This window comes from Narcine bancroftii, chromosome 8 (assembly GCF_036971445.1).
Source record: "Narcine bancroftii isolate sNarBan1 chromosome 8, sNarBan1.hap1, whole genome shotgun sequence".
Lineage (NCBI taxonomy): Eukaryota > Metazoa > Chordata > Chondrichthyes > Torpediniformes > Narcinidae > Narcine > Narcine bancroftii.
This window is the reverse complement of record NC_091476.1, coordinates 18,231,959-18,255,339: the sequence shown is the minus strand read 5'-3', so window position 1 is coordinate 18,255,339 and position 23,381 is coordinate 18,231,959. Positions and strand designations below refer to the sequence as shown.

Genomic DNA, 23,381 nt, shown 5'->3' with positions numbered 1-23,381 from the left:
TACTCTCAATAGGGAGTACACTCCCTGAGGGCCACAGCACATTTAAGGGGGCCATGGACTGAAATCATTAAATTTATTTAATGTTCTTTATGTAGTCGGTAGGTGCACCAAAGAAGAGGTACAAGGACTGCCTAAAGAAATCTCTTGGTGCCTGCCCCATTGACCACCGCCAGTGGGCTGATCTCGCCTCAAATCGTGCATCTTGGCGCCTCTCAGTTCGGCGGGCAGCAACCTCCTTTGAATAAGACCGCAGAGCCCACCTCACTGACAAAAGACAAAGGAGGAAAAAGCCAACACCCAACCCCAACCCACCAATTTTCCCTTGCAACTGCTGCAACCGTGTCTGCCTGTCCCGCATCGGACTTGTCAGCCACAAACGAGCCTGCAGCTGACGTGGACATTTACCCCTCCATAAATCTTCGTCTGCGAAGCCAAGCCAAAGAAAGAAAAAAAAGGAGAGAAGTACAGAAGAAAGCAAATAAACTTGACTGCTTCACAGAAGGGAGGCCCATAAAATTTGAGCAAAGTCCTAAGGGGACCGTGGCCAATGAAAAGGCTGAGAATGTCAGGTCTAGGTCTAGATCTAACATAGAGTGGAGGGCCAGGGAAATGGCATCTGACATTGACCTGTTGTGATAATTAGTGAGCTGAAGTGAATCCAGGTCCTTCCTGAGAATGGAGTTGATTCGCTGCATAACCAACCTCTCTAAGCACTTCATCGTGGGAGACATCAGTGCCACTTGGTCGTCATTGAGGCTGGTCACCTTGTTCTTTTTTGGGCATCGTAATAAGCTGGAGAGGGAGGTTGAACGTGTCTCCAAAAACTCCAGCCAGTTGGTTTGCACCACTTTTCAAGGATCTGGCCATGTACACCTTCTGGCAGGGACACTTTCCAAGAATTCTCCCTCTTAAAGGTGCTGGTCACCTTTCTCTCAGAAACTGGGAGAATAGGGTCCCTAGGTGCTGTGGGGGCTCATGAAGATTCTTAGTGATATATTAAACAGGAAGCAGCATGGACTGAACAATTCATTACAAGTGAGAACTGGACAAAATCATGGCAAAATATCAATTAACACTACAGGGATAAATCTAACAAGATGGATTACAAGGCTTTGTTCACAGGAAGTAACAACTGTACCACAGGATAGTAACAGGTTTTTATGTCATTCTGGCCAAGAGCAGTGTTTCATATCACATGCTGCAATTTCAGTATTCAATAGCTTTATATTAAAGTTGGCCATAACAAGATTAATTTTTCATTAGGTAAAGGCAACATTTAAAATTACAGTAGGCTTGTTATCATATTGCAAATCATTGTTTAAAATCAATGAGAAATAGCTCAGCTAGAATGTATACTGGTAGTGCCTGGTTTAATATCATGCCATTTAGCCGGGGGTGGGGGGGTGGGGGGTTGGGAACTGTTAGTGTAATGGTTAGCACAATGCCGTTACAGCGCCAGTGACTTGGGTTCGAATCCCCGTGTCTGTGTGGGTTTTCCCTGGGGAGCTTTGGTTTCCTCCCACCCTTCAAAACATACCAGGGATGTATGTTAATTGGGTGTAATTGTGCGGCACGGGCTGGTAGGTCAAAAGGGCGTGTTACCATGCTGTATGTCTAAATTTTTTTTAATTTAAAATTTAACCACAGTATTTAATATCACACTGGGTTTGTAGCTGAAAATGAAGACATGGCTCAATAACAAGGTAAGCAATGCATTCAAGCAATGTGAATGAATGTGATGCTACGGGAAATGGATCCCACAGTAAAGGAGCTAAGTGCGTGAGCAATAGCCTGACATTAGTGGTTCTTCCTCGTGTTCAGCACTTGGAGCAGATGGCCACATCTGGGCTGACTTTTAGTGGTTGAGAATTTTCTAGGATTTCCCTGGAAGATTAAAGCTTGGGATTTCATCCTTTGGGTAGACACAACCTGGTTTTGGTTATTAGAGTGCCCAGGAATGCAGGAGGTAGCAAGCATAGTTAAGACTTTGATAGGCTCCAGCCTCCCATCGATTGAAGACATCTGTGAAATGCTGTCTCAAGATGGCAGACATCATCACGAAGTACCCACATCACCAAGATCACAACCTCTTCTCATTGCTTCCTTGGGGAAGTAGGTACATATGCCTAATGTTAAGCACTCTTCAATCACTTCTTAAACAGTCTTTTTCCAACAGCTGTCAGGTTCTTGAACTTCCCTGTAACATTCTAATCATGAACTAACTACAAAAAGGCCTGTATTAGTGAAACCATTTTTTTTCTTGGGTGACTGTCACTATGAATATTGGTTATAAATATATTTTTTATTTATTATCTCTGCCCATAATTTAATGTTTTTACTATTGGAGTTGTTTGTATTTTACAAAATGTGTGTTTGGCTGAAGCAGATACAAATGTCAGTGCATATGGACCTTGCACATATCTGTATGACTGTAAGCTAATGATCATGTTATCATACTAGGTTGATACTGTAAATGTGCTCTTCATTCTTATATTCTTCCATTTAATAACATTATTGGCAATTATAGGGTTCAATATCATATTAGACAATTATAACATCCAATATGTTATATTCTTTCAGATAATATTGGGTAATAACAACACTTAATCAATATTACTGTAGGAAATATCAGAGCTTTGTCATTGGATTGATAACAATATTGGAATTCCTTGCAGTTATTTGCTTGTTTTGTATCAGCTACCAGAAAGTGAATTGAAGGAATTTTGGTTCTTCCTGGATCCATTGTCACTTCTTCGCCATGTTCCCACACCTTTTCTACCAGATGACAGAAAATTCTCATCGAGATTTGTCCCTTTACTGAGGTAGCTGTCATTCAGAAACGGGCGAAGACTATGTGCAATAGCAACCTATTGAAACCCAGGGACCATCATTGATGAGCTGAATCCTTTCCTCCGCAATTCTGCAGGAACATTATGACATGATCAGCAAATGATGATATTGTGTCCCTCGCTAATACAGCATCACCCCAAACCAATTGAGGATTAAACATAAATTCATGATCAAAAGGCAAAACTGCAGCTAATTGACATCTGAAATAAGCAGAAAATTCTGGAAGCTCTCAGTCGTGAATGCAGAGCAATATTGTTAATGTTTCAGTCCAATGTCTTCAGATCAACCTATTTCTCTCTCCTAACATGCTGACTGGCCTGGTGAGTATTTCCCGCTGAGTCTATGTTTCCCTGAATGAGGCCACGATAACAGATTTTCTATTGCTATTAACACCATATTTTTAAAAAGTGAGTCAGGAGAATGTAAAAATTCCCTTATATACCTGAATAACAGACAAAAAAAATGTTAAAGAATGAAAAGCCAGAGTAAAATGAGAAATCTTTGTGAGTAAGTTTCCTGCTGTGCCATGTAGCGAGGAATGCAATGAGAGAACAATGTTAGAACATTAACAAAGTCCTAAATTATTCACCCTGCGAAACAGCAAGCTCAGAAAACAGATGTAATTATACTGTAATTAAGATGGAACTAATCTCCAGTTAAGTAGGAACTAAGCCTTTTAATCACAGTGGTGGGTGTATGGTTTATGTGACTCTATAGCTACTTAGAGCTCATTAAGTCCAATATTTTTTCTTCTTTCAGTTCATAGCAAGTTCTGTAAAATGGTGATTGGAACAGAAATGAGATCATTTGTCAGACAATACTGTGATATCACCAGTCCTTGGTAAAGTTGCAAGTATATCCCATTCATAAAAGGAAGGATTCGGGGTCAGATCGGGTTCCCCGATGATCCTCACAAAAATCCTCATGAAAAGCATTATCAATGATATCTTCTGAAATCTATTTGTCTCAGTGGATACATCTTCACCAATAGAGAAAACAGTCCAAAAATTAATTTGCTAATATTTCTCCCCTATGCTTTCCTTACTAGTTTAGAAAATACAAAATTTAAAAAAAATGTTTTTTTTAATTTTCAATGTAAACCTTTGCATCATTACCACAATGAATGGTATGTGTAAAGCAAACATACATCTGAAACACCAAAATGAACAAACACCTCTGCATTACAAACTCAGGAGTGCCCCGCTGTTTTATTCTGCAATAACTTTTCCTTGTCTCTGGTTTTAATATACATGTGTGTGTAGAAATTGAGGAGTGCCCCAGCCATGCCTTTTTATCTGAGCCAATTCTATACTTGTCCCACTGATCCTGTTGGCTCTCCCATTGTCGTTCACCCAATGTGATCTATGACCTTGAGAACATTTTTGCCTTATTCTTTCCTGGAACTGCCACATGCAAGGTCTAATTGGGACTGCTGCAAGCCAATAAGTGGGTGGTGTGCAACTGCACATGAAATGTACAATGGCATAGGATGTACATAGCATTGTTGTTTAGTTACTTCGCTATCGATCAAACCTGACTTGCTTCTCCAAAGACACAAGTTCAAATCCCATCATAGCACTCGGAAAACTGAATTTAAATAATTATATCACTCGGATGAAAGGGTAGTATTGACAATAGTCAATGTGAAATTAAGTCAAGTTTATTGAAATCTGGTTGTACAAGTACAACCCAACGAAACAGCATTCTCTGGTCCTTGGAGCAAAACATGTTGACGTACAACCAGACTTAACTCACATACAAACAAACAATACATATGCAAGCAAGTATTCATCTATGCAAACAAATATTATTTCATGAATATGAGAGTCTCAGATGGTTAGTGCGAGCAGTTCCATTGGTCGTTTGGCATTCTCACTGCTGTGGGAACAAGCTGTTCCTCAACCTGGTGGTGCTGGCTCTGATATTTCTGTATCTCTTCCCTGTTGGGAGCAGCTGAAAGATAATGTGTGCAGTGGGGAAGGGATCCCCAATGATTCCAGTAGATCAATTTGATGGCGGGGGGGAAAGGAGACTCCAGTGATCCTCTATGCTACTCATATGGTCCTCTGTATTGACCTTCAATCCATTTCGCTGAAGCAACTATACTACACTTGGATACAATCAGGCAGGATGTTCTCATTAGAGCTCCTATACAAGGTTGGCATAATGGTGGTAGGTAGCTTTGCCCACTTCAGTCTTCTCAGGAAGTGCAGTCACTGCTGTGCCTTCCTGACAAGCGAGGCGATGTTGAGTGTCCAGAATAGGTCACCAGTTAAGTGAACTTCAAGGAACTTGGTGTTCTCTATACTGGGTACACTTAAAGTTTAGCCTATAACATGACTCCAAATCTGCCAAGGTTGGGGACTCTCAAGACCCTTCTGAAATAATCTACGAGTGAGGGATGGACAACGAATGTTGGCCTTACTGGTATTTCTTATTGTGAGGAAGTCGTTTTTTTTTTAAAAAAGAAGACCATTCCAAAGTTGACAGGATTAGCAGCAGGTTCCTGAAGAATGGTTGGCCATGTGGGGAACAGTGTATTCTGATAATATGATACCATCATGACTTTTTGCCTGCCTTACATATTTAGTTCAGGCTGCATTTTGTAATTTTTTTTTAATCCTTTCAGAGTTTCCCCTGTAGGCTTTCTATTTTTACACATTTATCTTTTTTTTAATGTTTCTAAAACTAGGCCAGAGGATGAATCTTTCCAAACTGACCATTTATTATTCTCAGCCCTTAAAATCAAACCATGGAAGAAATATGGGGAAAACGTTAATGATGGGATGAGGTGGGGAGAGTGAGTGGGGTGTGGTGGGGAGAGTGGGAGGTTAGGGTGGGGAGAGTGAGTGGGGTGTGGTGGGGAGAGTGGGAGGGTAGGGTGGGGAGAGTGAGTGGGGTGTGGTGGGGAGAGTGGGAGGGTAGGGTGGGGAGAGTGAGTGGGGTGTGGTGGGGAGAGTGGGAGGGTAGGGTTGGGGCATTGTAAAAATACAAATGATGACCCATGACATCATCAGCACAAAAGGTGAGATCTGACCTGTGTGATCCCTCACTGTTGATCTAAGATAGGACCTGCAGAGTCAGGAAGAGTACTGACGTTTTTAACATTCCAAATTGGCCAGAAGTCAGAATGTACAACCAAATCTCTTATTTGAAGATGGATCATTATTCGTTTCCTTCTACCATCTCCCATCCATAGTCATTGTGATCTCAAACTCTTCATCCAATTCCCTGACATGCTCTTTCTGCACTTGAGGTTCTCCAGCTTCCCTCTCTTTGACCATGCGGTTTCAGTTCAATAACTGAGAGCTGGCAGGTCCTTGTCTTTAGGTCAGCTTTCTCACCATGATTTTGATGACCTCATCCACTCTATGGAATCTTCATTTTCACTTTGGTCATAATTACAAGGAAGCTAGGGCTCTCTACTGTCAGTGGCCTATGACATACAGCAGTCTGAACTATGAAGATTCCTGGATTATCAAATAGTGGCAAATCTCAGAGTGGATTGAGGCTTAACCTGAAATCCCCAGCAATTTCCTGATCTTCAAAGCAAAAAAGCAGCCTGGTTATGACTCCACCCTGAGTCCACACTCTGTGTGGATTGGGCTCCTCTGTATTCCTGCCACTGCAACACTCAACACTTAGGCTCAGAAAGCAAGAACTGGAGTGGTCAACAACAGAACTGGGCTGAGTATCATCAATGCAACAAAGGATAACATATTGACCACAGTGATGTGAATTTCAAGATCAAAATGGTTGCCTCCAATAAAGCAGTTAAAAATGACAAAGGACTGCTTTTCCCAAAGTTTCTCCAAGCAAAGCCACAAGGAAGACAAAAAGTGAGATTCAAACATTTCTACATAATTCCCATCTGAGCTTTAACTCCAGGGAAACCCACTGCTGTAAAATCCTTGATTGTCTGGGGAAGGGTTTTGTCTGACATTGCATTAGATTTTGTACATTTTAGCATTCTTGTCATGGCATTCCCATCTCGCCTCACCAGCTTTACACAGTATCACCAGATGTGGGGAAGTTTTAACAGAGCACAGAAATAGAGCTGATTTCTCTTTTGTTTCTCTTTGGCATTACTGATGTGTACTGATGTGAGCAGAGATGTACACTGAGTGACAGGGAAATTCAAGAATCCTGTCTCTGGACACATGCTGAGCATGTTTCAGCAACAACCGGGACCCTTGCGTGGGGAATTTCATATGTTTACTACCTGCACTCCCCCCAAAAAGGAATATTTGTCATCATCAATATCAAAGGTAGTTTACATAAACATCTTCTTCGTTTTTGACACAGATCAGAATCCTCCAGAGAGAAAGGATTTTTAACTGAATTTTCTCACTGAAATGCTTCAAATGTTTCTCTCTCTCAGTGTAGAATAACCTCTCAATAATTTCCTTGGAGAGATATCTGTGCATATTCTCAGAGAAGATTTACTCAATCTTGCAAAAGTGTTTTTGAGTGAATACTCCAGACCCTCAACGCATTACTGCCTGGTGTCTCTTGGTTTCTCGCAGATACACTTTTACTGGTAAATACTTCTCAATTGTCTGTTGTTTCTTGGGTTTCAATTTGTAATTGCTAGTATAAGGATATGTGAGAGATGAAATTCTTTACTGAATCTCCAGTCCTGTGGCATGAACAGACTAGCCTTTTCTTTCTAATGCTGACCCGACCACTAGCCCCAAGAACAGAACACTTGAATATTTTGTGAGCATTTTAGCACAGTTGGCAACATTGAAAAATTATGTTTCTCATTAATTATCTTTGAAGTATTGGTTGTATTTTGTCCCATCATAGGCTTTTTCTTTTCATCGTCAATCAGGTATCTTTTCCATTTGTTCTGATACTTTGGTTTTAAACAATTGTGCCATTTTAAAAAAAATGGCTTCTAATGGTATCTTGGCAAACAATATTCTCTCAAATAATCATTCTAATAGTTAATTGTGGGATCTTGTATGATGCACAAACATGCTGGAGAAACTCAGCAGGTCATGCAGCATTGATGAAAATTAAAAAGTAACCAACGTTTCGGGCCTAGACCCTTTGCCATATAGCTGAGGAAGGGCCCAGGCCCAAAGGTTGGTTGCCATTTACTTCCTGTGGATGCTACGTGGCCTGCTGAGTTTCTCCAGCATGTTTGTGTATTGCTCTCGACCCCAGCTTTTGCAGACTTTCTTTTTTAACTCACTTTGTGGTTCATGGTCTGTCGAAACTTCTGCGTGGACAACTCCCTAAATGTTTGTTTTTGAGCACAATGTAAATACAAGCTTTTACTTAACATTCACATTTCCTTTCTGGCTCAGGTAAACAAGCAAAAAAAATATTTCAAAGCACTCATAAATTGCTTCTGAAGTAGCAACAACTATTTTAAAGTAATGTCTAATAATACTGCAGGGAGCAAAACACTTTTATCATCGTTTATCAATCCCAATATTCTGTACATCAGTACCCATGATATTTATTCATGATTTACTAACTAATAAATTCATCAGATTATTCAATTGACTATTAATTTTAATCTCATTTAAGTGAATCAATTATGTGTGTCATGTCCCACATGATGTAATTAGTGTAGGATTAAAAATAATAATCAATTGTATTTCTCCACTCACGTGTTTAATGAAAAGAGTGATTGAGGTCATTTTATTGCATGTTTATAAAAAGAATGTCTCACTCAGAATGAAATCTTCATTTTATCTATGACAAGAGTTCAGAAACATTACTGGATCTTCCAGGACAGTTTATAGTTTCTCATTTTATCTACGAGATCCTCTGGAACAGGTTGTAAATTTAGCAGGAGTTTCGACAATGTCTGGATATTATCTTGTTGAGGCTCATGAGAGAAAGATGTCAGAGCAGAACAGGCTTGCCTTCTGTTAGGGAATTAGTTCACTAATATGAAATCTGAATGGTTCTTTGGGGAATTGGAGACATAATTTAATTTCAGGTGACTATATTTTGAAAGTGTCGCTAACTGAAATCATAAAATGGTCCTCACATGGTGTGGCATAAATGGAGAGAGGATAATTTTTTGACAAATTCCTTATTATTTTATTTTCATTTAGCCTTCACTTTGGCTCCACTGGTAGCATTCTCACCTTGGTCTGAAGACTATGTTCCAAGTCAATTCCTACTCCTGTGATTGGAATGCAAAAATTGAGACTGATATTTCAATACAACATGGACAGAGTTTGACAGCATTGCAGGTACCAATTTTTGGGGGGTGAGGTGTTAAACTGAGGGCATAATACCGCAAATGAATGTTAAAGTGCCATAGAAATTCACAGATGTGCATAGGATTTATTCCTGACACCCAAGCAAATATTGAGCTTGTATTCACCAACTATGCAAATAAAGATTAACTCTTTCAGTCCAGGTTTCCAAAGCTTTGTAAGAGTTTATGAATGTCTCTGATAAATAGAGTACACTTATTTATTAATAATTACAAAATAAATTTTAAAAATTATTAAAATCAGAAGGCACATCTTTGTGCTGGAAATGATGTATAGACACAGCTAGGTTTCATTCTTCCTTTTAATATCCAGGTTGGGCATTCCCCTTCAAATGAATGGGGATTCCAATCCTACCCTGTCTAGTTAGCATGCGATTACTGTGATGGATTTGCAGTGTAATACTGAAAATCTCAGCATAATTAAACTCCACTATTGGACTACACAAAGAGGCCAGCATTGAAGCAGAGCGGATCTATCATTGTCTGTCATTCAACTCATCACAGACTTAATGCATAGTTCCCGTCTCCACCAACAGCTGAATGCAAGACCTTAGAGTCAGCTTGGCTTGGGCCATTCTATTGAAAATACATTTGTGATTATAGTCTTCTTTTTTCTGATAAGATTTTTTGATTTCACCCAATTCTTTCATTCTCTTCTTGCAATCTCACTGTTTTACTCTCTTCTTTATGATACTTTTTCTTAGTTTCCTTTATCTTTCAATGTCAGTGTCCTCGTCCCTTTGTCACTTTGTAATGATCTTGTCAGTCAGTTTCATAAAGTTCAATTGAATGACAGTAAAACGGCTTTGTGTGTGTGTGTGGAGGGGAGGGGAGGGGAGTATGGGGGTGTATGCTCGTGTGTGCGGAGGGAAGGTCAGGGGGAGTATGGGGATGTGTGTGGAGTGGGAGTATGGGGGTGTATGGGTGTGTGCGTGTATGGAGGGGGAGGGAAGGGAGAGTATGGGGGTGTATGTGTGTGTGTGTGTAGGAGGAGGGGAGGGGAGTATGGGGGTGTATGTTCGTGTGTGCGGAGGGAAGGGCAGGGGGAGTATGGGGATGTGTGTGTGTGGAGTGGGAGTATGGGGGTGTATGGGTGAGTGCATGTATGGAGGGGGAGGGAAGGGAGAGTATGGGGGTATATGTGTGTGTGTGTAGGAGGAGGGGGAGAGTGTGTGTGTAGGAGGAGGGGAGGGGAGAGTGTGTGTGTATGTCTGTGTCTAATATATCAATTTCACACAGAGAAATTATGAAAAGGGTGCATAATGAGGAAGGGAGGGGAGGGCAAGGGTGAGGTAAGATCAACATATAATCATTGTAATTTTAAATTTAATCAATATTTGTTTATTAATTACATGTATGGAAATTCTTAAATAAAATATTTTTTTTAAATGATGGAAGATGTTGTAATGCTTAGTAACGCAGCCAAAACAATGTGATAAATCTGTAATTATACTTTTCTTGCTTTCTTCTCTTTCTCCTTCTGGTGTACTTAACCACAGAAGAATTTTTCTGTAGATTTCTTGGAAATCAACCTTCATTTCAGAAAGTCCGACCCACAACAAGTTTCAAACACAAAATCTTTCAATGTTCTTTCTTACTTATCAGACTCAAAATTAGGCCCTTCAGTCCATTGGTTTTATGTCTGTACATTCTGATTGTATTTATTTCTTTGTGCTACTCTAACTTATGATCTTTCACCTACTCAACAGCAGGAGTCCTACATTTTCTGAGATGCAATTTTCATCATTGTTCAACTTCTGTCAAGGACCACATTTGCAATAAGCAGTAGCTGCATGGGACCCATACACAAACAAAAACACTACTATCATCGAATGAGTCCAGAGACAGGCAGCCTGATTTGTCACAAATACATATGGAAGAGAAGTGAGTGTTACAAAGGTCTTGGATTTATTAAAGTGGATGAAGCACACCGCCTGACCTGAGTTTACAAAATGCTAAATGACCAATTCTACACTGAACCCAAGCCTGCTAGCAGCAGATGAGGGCACGCAACCCAATTTGTAGAGCCATCTTCCAAGACAGATGTGTACAGCAATTCATTCTTCCCCTGCACAATTAAAGCATGGAATAATCTTCACCCGAGCATACTCACACAACCAGACCCAATTAAATTTAAGACCACTCTTCTTCAAAAATCTCCTCCTTAAGCCCACCCTCCCCCACCTCCAGTTTAAATTCCATATGGAATATTTTGGAGGATCAAGAACCAAGAACTCTCCTTTGATCTTTTTGCCTATTAGCTACTTTACCAGTGATTTATAGTAGCCAATTAACATACCATCACGTTCTGTGTGTGTAGGAGGATACTGGATCACCTCAGGGAAACCTATGCACTCATATGGAGAATATACAACTTCACCCAGATAGCACATGAGGTCAGGATTCAACTCAAATCACTGGAGCTGAGAGGGAGCACGAACTCTCCGCCAGTGTGATGCCTCATAAACAGTCAAATGTTTGACATTTAACTTCAATCCCCTGCAAGGTTTTGGTTAAAGAATTTTAAAATTGTCATAATTGCAATTGCACTTCCAAATACATACCAGACTCCCTACGCATATCCTGAAGTAAAGGACAAAAGGTAACTGTAGGCAGGTACAGTTTTTAACTAAATACTGGGAGTATAAAAGACTGTGTAAATCTGTGTGACTCTTTCTCTACATTGTTACAAATATAATCAAATAGACATTCCCAGACTTGTGTCTTTAGATTGTTGTGTGGGAGTGAGAAGGAAAGATTACTAAGCACAATTTAAAATAAAATGCTTTTCATGTGGTATGTCATTGCCAGAACAGCAAGGATCCAAACCAAACTTTTATTTGAAGCTGGCATTTTTGAAGCCTGATTCTAATTTCTCTTCTATCCACAATTACCATTCTTTAATGAAAGCTTAATATAAATGGAAATTAGAACTTTGTATGCTTCTTGATTGATGTTTTGTCATGTAAAAGTTGAGCTATATACATAACCCTTTGTTTATTCTGTTTTTTATCAATATCTCATAAATCCAAGATTCACCCAGGATCAACATAGTGAGGGGGAATAAACATACAAACATATTCTAGCTGAAGCAAGAAAAGGTTCCTTTTCAGATAACATAAATCCTTTTCTCATCTCCACAATCCTTGTGTATTTGGCTACATTCATTTCTCTTTTCGATGAAACAAATATTTTTTCCCTTCTCTGCAAACCTGGACCCAGATGCTTATTTTTTGTTCCTTCAATCTCATTTTAGCTGAATGTGCAAATGTCTGTAGGCAAAGGAATCTTTCAGAAAAGCAAAAACAAAGCTTCTGATAATGGATTGTTGATCTGGAACATTAAACTCTGCTATGTTCTCTACAGATGCTGTGTGATCTGCTGAGTTTTTCCAGCATATTTTTTTGGTTCATTTCAAGGAATATTTAAGCTGGCTTTCATTTCTGAGTTCTCTTTCCAGAAATGATATTCAGTACACCCATCCCAATATGGCGGGTCAATCTGTAAATTTCTAAAATAATGATGCAACATCATGATCATTTTGGGCTCTTTGGATGCCTAATGTGATAAATGGGATGCCATATTGTCTGGAAATAGAATATATTCACCCCTGCTGTGATTGTTCAAATCAGGCATAAGATGTGCTTTGTCGAGGTTAAATTGAAGCAGTGATCAAATTGCCCCATTAGGAAAAAGGACCAGGCCTCTACACAAAATGTTCCTCTTGCTTCCAATATGTTCCCGACAGGAGATGCACACCGAATGGTGTTAGTAATTATGCAACATCCATTTAGACCTTGCCTACATTTAGAATTCTATCTGGAGCTATTGTTGCTCGGTAACAGTGCAGTTGGTGAGTTGTATCTGCTGACTTCCAAAGTTGATTATGCTTAAATTGTCAAGGAATCCTCTCGTCAGCATTTAGCTACTGAAATACTTACTCAACAGGTGTCTCAGTGGTGACCTGGGACTATATTTGGACATACAGGGTGGTGGGCACTTCAGGAGAGGAGGGAGAAGTCATCTTATGAAAATATCACTTTCACAGACTCTTCAGGGCCATTACATCTTTCTTGGACCTCCCAGACAAGCAATATGTAAAAGCTCAGGAGTTCCAAGGCTGTCATTGCTCAAATCTGTGGGATGACCTGCAGTCATATTCACATGCCTAGTCTGCTTAGAGGTCAAGGTCACGTCGATTCTCATTCTGGAGTCCCTCAATTAGCTGACAGCAGATTTTAACCAATATGATGAGTACTGCAGAATCTGGTGCTATGCTTACACATCAATTGATTTAACAAGGGAAAGGTGGTGGCTAGGGTTTTTGGACTTGCTGGATACTCGTGTACAGGCAGCCATTGGCTGCACTTAAATGCCCATAAAGGGCTTCCATTGGTATCCAACTTATCATCAATGGTTAATCCTAGAAAACCTTCCTTGTTGTCAATGCCCATTGCAGGAAATGCACAAGATATCCTCATACTCAGGGAGTTTGACCTGCCAAACACATGTTCTGGGTAGCACTAAACAGAGGGAGGCATCTGAGGGACAAGGGCTATTCCTCCTTGGCTCCTGTTGCCAATTCACAGTTCTGTATAGTCGTTGGAGCGACTTCATCACCAACATCGAAGTACTCGAGATGGCAGAGGCTGACAGCATCGAATCCACGCTGCTGAAGATCAAACTGCGCTGGGTAGGTCACGTCTCCAGATTGGAGGACCATCGCCTTCCCAAGATCGTGTTCTATGGCGAGCTCTCCACTGGCCACCGAGACAGAGGTGCACCAAAGAAGAGGCACAAGGACTGCCTAAAGAAATCTCTTGATGCCTGCCACATTGACCACCGCCAGTGGGCTGGTCTCGCCTCCAACCGTGCATCTTGGCGCCTCACAGTTCGGCGGGCAGCAACCTCCTTTGAAGAAGACCGCAGAGCCCACCTCACTGACAAAAGACAAAGGAGGAAAAACCCAACACCCAACCCCAACCCACCAATTTTCACTTGCAACCGCTGCAACCGTGTCTGCCTGTCCCGCATCGGACTTGTCAGCCACAAACGAGCCTGCAGCTGACGTGGACATTACCCCTCCATAAATCTTCGTCCGCGAAGCCAAGCCAAAGAAAAAGATAGTCGCTGGGCATTATTACAATGAGAAGCACACAGGCCCCAGTATCATTGTGGAAAATGGCACTGGCCTTCTGAAAGTGAGGTTCTGCTCCAGCATATGTTGACCAGGTGTAGAAACCACCCCAATTTAGGCTTCACGCTGTATAACCTAGTGATCCAAAGTCAGCAACTGATGTCAGAAGAGGAGCAGCAGATACGTCCAAAACCTAACAGGCATGAGGTGCAGCCCAGCAAGGGGCTAAAGGGAATAAAGGGAAAAGAGGATGAGAAAAGCAAGAGGGAGAGTTTCCAATGGAGCGCAGAGCTATCAAAAACTACAGAACCGAAGCAGGCCTTTCAGCCCTTCCAGTCTGTGCTGAACTATTTTTCTGCCAAGTGCCACTGACCTGCTCGAAGATCATAGCCTCCATATCCCCCTTGTCCATGTATCTGTCCAACATTGTCTTAAATATCAAAATTGAGTCTCCATTTACCACTCCAGGTGGCAGCTTGTTCTACACTCACACCAGACTGCTTGAAGAAGTTCCACCTAGTGTTCCCTTTAAGCTTTTCCCCTTTCATCCTTAATTCTTGATTTCTTGTTTTTATCTTACCTAACCTCAGTGGAAACAGCCTATTTGCATTTACTCTAGCTATATCCATAATAATTTTATAAATGTTTAGCAAATCTCCTCTCATTCTTCTGAACTCCAGGAAATAAAGTCCCAACCTGTTTAACCTATCCCTGTAACTCAGGTCCTCAAGCACTGGCAACCTCCTTGTAAATGTCCTCTACACTATTTCAATCTCATTGATCATCTTCTTGTAGTTAGGTGACCAAGACTGCACACAATACTCCAAATTTGGCCTCATCAATGTCTTATACAACTTCATCATAACGTCCCAACTTCTACATTCACTTTACGACCCTTTTCATGGGTTATAAACCTGATGCGAATTTCATGGAATTATGTTCCTGTATTCCTAGATCCCTTTGTTCTACCACACTCCTAAATGTCTTACAGATTTCAATATGTGTCCTATCTTGGTTTGTCCTTCCAAAGTGCATTATCTCATATTTTTCTAGATTAAATTTTGTCTGCCATTTTGCAGCCCATTTTCCAGCTGTTCCAGATCCCTCTGCGAGCTTTGTCCACTACACCTCCAATCTTTGTGTCATCTGCAAACATGTTGATCCAAGTTACCACTTAATCATCCAAATCACTGATATAGATGACAAATTACAGTGGGCCCAGCACTGATCCATGAGGCTAATCACAAGCTTCCATTCAGAGAGGCAACTCTGGTTTCTCATGTAAAGCCAATGTCTCATATAATTTACTACCTCACACCAAGTGACTGAACGTTCCTGCCTAGCCTTTGTCAAAGGCCTTACTAAAGTCCATGTAGACAACATCCATGGACTTTTCTTCATCCACTTTTCTGGTAACCTCCTTGAAATATTCTATAAGATTGGTTAAAACATGACTAACTACAGACAAAGTCATGTTGACTACCCCTAATCAGTCCCAGACTATCCAAATACTTGTACATCAGATCTTTTAGAACTCCTTCCAATAATTTACCCACTACTGAAGTCAGGCTCACTGGCCTATAATTTCCCAGATTATTTTTAGAGCACTTTTTAAATAGTTCAATCTTAAGGTCCCTCAGAGCAGTCAAATGAAGCATTGACTATACTAACATTAAGGGCCTCTAACGATAGAGAGGTGCCTTTTATAATGAGCCTGGTCACCAATCCAGACAAAATGACCCTCCTCAACCTCAATCCATAATACCAATATTGTTCACCAGTAACACATAATATTGACTCACATTGCCCTAAACAAGAGACTCTGCATTGATCAGAACACCAGTGAACGAAGCTCTACTGTATTTGTTTAATATAATGCTGTTCAATTAAATTGGCTTCAGAGGTGTACAGCTTCATATCAGGTGAACATCTGAAATGAAGGTGTGCATTGTTTGAATGAGTGGAGGCTCTCATTCCTGCCAGATACTCCCTCAGTGGCCACTCCCTCAGATCTCCTGCTACCCCTGGCTCAGAGTCTCACTGCTGGCTTTCCCCTCATTGATAAGAATGGCACATCTCTTTCAGTAAGTCTCTCCCTCTGCTCTGCAGACTTTGTTCTTTCATTTACAGCCACAGTATTCAAACCATCGCTCTAATTTGATTTTCATATTTTTATAGAAAGCCCGTTTGGTCCATCGAGTCTCATCCACTCTTTTGTTTTCCTCTCACATCCCATCAACTTCCCATTCATTCTCCTGTCTCCTACCAACACTAGGGTTAACTTACCATCAGCGGAAAATCTTTCAGCGTTAGGTTAGGACATGGGAGGAAACATTGATAACATTTCACAGGAAGAACACACAAATTCAGCCTGTACATTCCCTCCTCCCCACTCCCTTCCCTTCTCTGTACCATCCCTAGGGCTAAGACACCATTCCTCTATTTTCAGGAGGTTTTCTGGATATTTCCATGAACACAGACACAAAATACTTGTTTAATTTCTCTGCCATTTCCTTTGTTTTAATTTCCTCAATGTATAAAAGCCTCGTTTTTGTTTCTTGTGCTTGTTCAGCCACCCACTAAAAGTCTACTCGCATGTGTGTCAGTTAGAGGGCACCAAGTACAGTCAGATCAGCGTACAGAGCAAACCTTCTGTTTCAGTGCCGGCAGCAACATTTCCCACCCAAAAATCGCCAGCTTCTCCTCAACAAAATTTCATCCCCTGATTTTTTTTTAGCTTCGTCTCAAACAGTGAAGATAAAGACTGGTGTTGAAATGTTACACTGGTACAATTGTGGCTGGGATGTATTGGCACAACCACATAGAAGGAGCTTTACATAATAATTGACCCATGATGGACCTCCTCTGGGTGTGCCTGATGTTGACACTACACTCCGTGCAATCTCCAGTACTGACACCCCGAACTTGTAGCAGCATAGAGGATTGACAAAGTAAAGGAAAATTATTTTTTTTAAAGTTCATTAGAAGTGACTGTTCATCTTGTATTGTCGTTTTATCCTGTTTACATTACTCAAGCTCCCTGGTCTATATACACAGTCCCTGTCTGTTTATTCTGCGGCATGCCAAACTACAGCAACTTAAGAGTAGTCAAAATATGCAGAATACTGCACAATGGTGAAATAAAAGGCTACAATTGTTTTTATAGCTCTGGCATATCAGTGTGGTTATGGGGGGGAAGGCAAATCGGCATTGAACAGGAACTAACAAGATAAGCTTCCCTTGGCTCAGAAGAAACAATTAGGGGGAATTCTGTCAGACACACAGTGTCTGACTTGTGAACGCCTTTGGATTGACTCAACTCTATTGCTGTTCTGAGGGTCAAGTAACCCATGAAAACTTAAGACAATGTTCAGAAGAGAAAAAAATATTTCAATAATGTAGGCCTAAAACTATTGCTTAACTAAGTGTATTTAAGAACATCTTTTGGTGGGTTCCTAATTGACAACGCTTCATATCCAATCACCTGTCCAGAGAGGCTCGAAGGAATAACTGAACAGATTATAGATTAGACAGGTATTTAATTCCCATCACTTTTTTTATCAAGAGCAAGTCCGAGAGGTGTCTTATTGTTCGTGTTCAGTGCAGTCATGCAGAAAGTGAATGATGTGAATCTCTGCCAAACTGTGGAGATCATCCTCCACAAGGTGTAAAGAAGTGTATTCTCCAATACATACAAAGTCAGAGCATTTTGCAGTTTTCAACAAATGAGTGCACTGTATCAACTGTGGTCCTACCAGCATGCAGCGACATAGAGCCCCTGATTCAAAGGGGGTACACATGGAAGTTCATCTTGGCAATGTACTTCTTGCTCCAAGTAGAAAGACCCAAAATGGGCCTTCATAAATCAAGGCAGAGGTGGGAGTGTGAATTAGGAATAACAATTGATGAGCAGTTTTGATCCAACCAGTGTCAGACCAGCATTATTAATGCTCAGTACAGGCTAGTAAAATGCAATTACTTACACCACCTGTACCTGTTGCTGCAAAAATTGAACAGATCTAAATCAGAATCATCAGACCAATGTTTCAGATGTGACATTCTGACAAGAACCTTTGTGCACGCAACCTGGATATGTACCAAGATGAGACCCTTCTGGGTGGAACTGGACCAAGCCCTGGAAAAAATCATAGGTAAAGAATTCCACAGAACCCAGAGCTGTTCCTGTTGGGAAAAATAATGGACATAAGGCTTACGATGAACCTGTCCAAATTTCAAATCCAATTCGTAATGATCGTATTGGCAGTGGCCAGGAAGTGCATAGCAGTTACCTGGAAGTCCAACTCCTGGCTGAGCAGAGTGCATTGGAATGCAGAAATGCTGTGTTCCCCTGGAGAAAATTACCATAACTTAAGGAAAAAAATACAACACCTCCTTGAAAATATGGTAACCGTACTTAAATTCCATAGGAGCAGAATTACAGTGTGGACCATTGCACCTCGCTGCTCTACCTTCCCTGTCAATGGGTGGGGGGGGGGGAATCCTATCCCAACCAGGAAAAATTAAGAGAAAGCAAACAGCCTGAGCACTGGCTGCCGCGATGTGACAAACCCATAAACCTCCAAAATACGTCTCATCCCTTTGTTGTGGACATCCCGAATGTTGTGTTTAACTGTGGTTGGTTAAATGTTAAATGTGGCAGGGATAAGAGGGGAGGGAAGGGGACAGAAAAAATCTTGAACGCTACAGAAAACCTTGTATGGAATTGATAATTGTAAACTGTAATCAAATTAATGATGTCAACATTAATATCGACAAAATAGATAACTGAGTTTAAGTTTGCAAAATCATAAATAAAATATTTATCAAAATAAATGAGGGCACTGCAGGTGGCTTCCCTGAACATCACTTCCTCAGTGGGGCAGCTGTATGGTATTCTAAGTTACATATTCACTCCAAATCTACCCTCATAGTTTAAACTCACTTTCTCCTGATCAACTCAAAGCAATGTTTCTTGTGTGGCCGCACTGCAAAAGAATCAAAACTTTTAAAACATGGCCATAATTAGCATGCAACAAACACAGGTTTCATTCATTTCAGCTTCTGTAGGGAGATAGATCTTTTAAAAGGGATTGAAAAAGAATCACCTGATACCTGCAGCTTGTGGGCTAAGGAATGTCAAAGATTTGTATCCTTTTGCAAAAGAAATGTTTCCTTACTTCAGTCTTGAGTGGTGACCCATCATTGGGAGACTATGCCACCACTACCATAGAAACCCACCATGCTTCACCATCTCAGTCAGCACAAGGCCAATCTACATGATTCTTTCTCACTCATTCTAGGAATCAACCAGCAAACATCCTCTGTACTGCCTATAAAACTTTAGGTTTGAAATGATGCAGGGAGTAGGCAGGGAATGGATCAAGGTATGTATTACATTAGGTATAAGCCCAATTGTGGAAAGGATTCCCTAATGTAAAATTCCCTCTTACAATAATTTTAGGCTCCACCATATTACAGTTCATTGGTCTGCACGATATGAGTAACAGCTTTAAATCATCTGTCTGTTAACACCATCATTCTCCCCAAATGAGATTTCCAGCCATTCCTCTGCTGCCTCAAGAGGGGACTTAAGTCTCGTGTCACATAATGACTGTACAAGCTTCTAAATACAATGCACATTGATGTAATGGGCAGGATAAAGCACGATTTAAGCTGGGAACTCCATCCCACACTTGATGGACTAGAGGGATGAGAAAGAAGTTAAGAATAAGCCCAAGGAGGAGTTAATACAAATAAAATGAAATTTTAACTATCATTACAAGAAACCCAAGTCTATCGTTAGATATTTACAACAAGGTGGATGAGCAAGACGTTGTGCAAAGTGAAAAACTGAGAGCCTGGTTTTGAAGGAGCTGACTTTACAGAGGATCAAAGAATGAAAGCCTACGTATTGAAGTAACAAAATCTGGAAGTGACAAAGTCATAAATGAAGATATCACTAATAGCCACTGAAAAGTAAGGCCAGGAATGGCAGATATTTGAAGTAATGATGTGAATATAAAGTTTAATGGAATAATACAAACTTTCTGTTGCAGTTTGAGAAAATGACTGCCAATAGTTTAGGGCAAGTCTAAAATTCATGCCTTGTCAACTTTTTCATATATTTTATGAGAAAACAAGTGCTTCTTGAACAAGTAAAATAAGAAAGTCTGCAGTCTCTGCGATTATAGTCAAAGGGCTGGAGAAACTCAGCAGGTCCCATAACATCCATAGGAGGCAAAGATATATAACTAATATTTTGGGCCTAGCCAAAATATTGTTTGTATATCTTTGCCTTATATGGATGCTGTGGGACATGCTGAGTTTTGCCAGCGTTTTTGCCTATTTACTGTTTGAACAAAACTGGGCATCTTAGACATTTACTTTGACAGCACAGAATAAATGAATTCAAAAGTGGTGGTGAAAATGTAAGGTTGAATGGCATGTTGTATGTTTGGGAAAAAAAAGTTACAGGGAGTAGGAAGGGAAGGGATCAAGGTTTAGCATTTGGAAATGCCCAGATGACAGTGTGAAATGAAAACTGCCCTACATGGAGAATGGCACAACAAGGAAAGTTACGATTCTGCTGGACAAAGGAAGTAAAGTTTGGAGGAGGATATGTTGGCCAACTTATGCTGGAGATTGCAGAGGAGTCGAAGAGGAAAATCAGGAACAATTGTCCATGGGCACCAAAACCAAAAATATTTCTCATTGCTGTCAGTGGGTCCATTTTGAATCTGTGTTTTGTAATTTGTGGTTATAAAATAATGACAGCAGCAAAAGTGACCAAATTCTATTTGGATTGAAATGCCAAAAATTATGGTAATACTTGGTTCATGAACTGAAGCTTTGCTTCATCATTTTGTCTGGCGGAGGTTCACACACATTAAAGCCAATTTTGGAATGTAAAGCAATTACTGTGTAAGCTATCTTGACAGCCATTCTTCACCACTGATTTCCCATGAACTGCCTGAAAATGAATTGATTAGTTAATAGCTTTTGATGTATTGTTGGCCAAAACACCTGGAGGACTTCCTGCCCTTTGCCATTGTACTGTGCAACATTAAAGTGCGCCTAAATAGACAGATCAAGCCTCCAGCTTAACATTTCCATTGAAGGGAAGAACAATTGTCCAAGGAAGTTGGACACTGGGCTCCCTGAACAGTTGGGAAGAGTCGGCACTATCAAGACGTGAGAGAAGTAACAGCAACAGGAAAAAATCTATCTGATGAGAATTGAACAAGTCAGCAGAAAATTATAGAAAATTAATGCATAGCCAAGGACTGCTTGTTAACTTTAGCATTGGAGGTGAAAGGTCAACACTGAGAGTACTCACATATGTTTTCAATTCAAAACACCTGTAAAAACATAATTTTCTGCTTTATGTAAATTTTTGGAGTTGAAGACTAAGCACAATGATTGTCAGAAATATTCAGCTCTAATGAATATTATTTTGTTCCAGAGTTGGCTCCTGCTCCAATGGCTTTCTGAAACTGGAATTGTAATCGTGCATTAAGTATGCATGTCCTCCCTGTTCTAATGCTCCCCTGCAAATGATTAACAGAATGGGCAGAATTTTACACTGTATCTAAATCCATGTTCTTGATGATTAGTTGGTAAGAAAGAGTAAAATGAGTTTTGCTCTACATCTAACCCATAGTGAATCTTGATGCAACTCTGGAATCTACTCGTTGTTTGCTTGTGAAACATGCATTACTTTCATTATTAACATCTGATTATCGTGCGAGAAACAGAGGCCCCAAAATGTTTTATCAATTATAAACAAAAGGGTCGTTCAAATGATGAAGGAGAAAAGGATGTGAATGTGTAGAGGTGAGAACAGTCTTCATACTGAATAGAGAGGGAAATCAGAAAGTCATGTCAAGACTTCAGTTGCAGAAGAAAGTCTGCATTCTTCAGTTGACTGTTTTCTGTAATGACTTACAGACGATGCTGACAAAGAAATTCCTTATGAAACCTTCTCCATACACGCTCTTTTATCTCTGTAACCAAACAAGACAATGGCATCAGCAATGTGTGTTTATCAACATTTACGTATAGTGCTTTTCATAGTAAGTAAAAGAATGGTACCACGTGTCTGTTGATCGACTCTAATCCTTGACCCTCTCGGAAAAAAAAAGCTTCAGATGCAGAATACACTGCACCAACCAGGATTCCATGCAAATAATGATTCCTTGTGATTGATACAAATGGATATTAAAGTCAACCTAATATTTTATGAAAGTAAACAGTGAGAAATTTATCAGGAGCTTTGGAAGACCACAGTCATTACAAATTGGAAACAACATCTCCTCCTTACTGATCATCAACACAGGCTCAACCCGAGGATGTGTGCTTAGCCCATTGCTCTATTCGTTATACACCCAAGACTGTGTGGCCAGGCACGATTCCAATATCATCTACAAGTTTGCCGATGACACCACAGTTTCTGACAGAATCACAAACGGCAATGAGGAAGCTTACAGGAGGGAGATAGATCAGCTCGTTGAATGTTGTAATGACAACAGTGCTTAATGTCAGCAAAAGCAAGGAGATGATTGTAGACTTCAGGGGGAAGTCAGGGGAACATGACTCAGTCCTCATTGAGGGCTCAGTAGTGGAGAAGGTCAAGCACTTCAAATTCCTAGTTGTCAACATCTCCGAGGATCTGTCCTGGAGCCTCCAAGCTGATGCAATTACAAAGAAGGCTCGCCAGCACCTATACTTTGTGAAGTGTCTGAGGAGATTCGCAATGTCACCAAAGACTCTTGTAAACTTCTACAGGTGTACTGTGGAGAGCATTCTGGTTGGTTGCATCACTGCCTGGTATGGAGGTGCCAACACTCAGAACAAGAATAAACTCCAGAGGGTTGTTAATTCAGCCTGCGACATCACAGGCACCAGACCACTCCATTGAGGACATCTACTTGAGGTGGTATCTTAAAACAAAGCAACCTCTATCCTCAAAGACACCCCCCGCACCCCCACCACTCAGTTCATGCCCTCTTCACTCTGCTATCATTGGAGAAAAAGGTACAGTAGCCTAAAGATGAGCACTCAATGGCACAAGGATGGCTTCTTCCCCGCTGCCATCAGATTCCTGAATAATCAATGAACCTTACTTTTCATGCAATATTATTGTTATTTTTA

General features: G+C 40.5%; 1 long non-coding RNA gene across 4 annotated transcripts in view; it reads left to right on the top strand.

Moving 5' to 3' along the window:
- The window catches only part of LOC138740427 (uncharacterized), a 135,867-nt gene that overhangs the window by 19,044 nt on the left and 93,442 nt on the right, over positions 1-23,381 (top strand). For all 4 annotated transcript variants that reach the window (XR_011342902.1, XR_011342903.1, XR_011342900.1 and 1 more), the window contains exon 3: positions 8,928-9,068. This is a non-coding gene — a long non-coding RNA (uncharacterized lncRNA). The remainder of the gene's footprint in view (positions 1-8,927; positions 9,069-23,381) is intronic.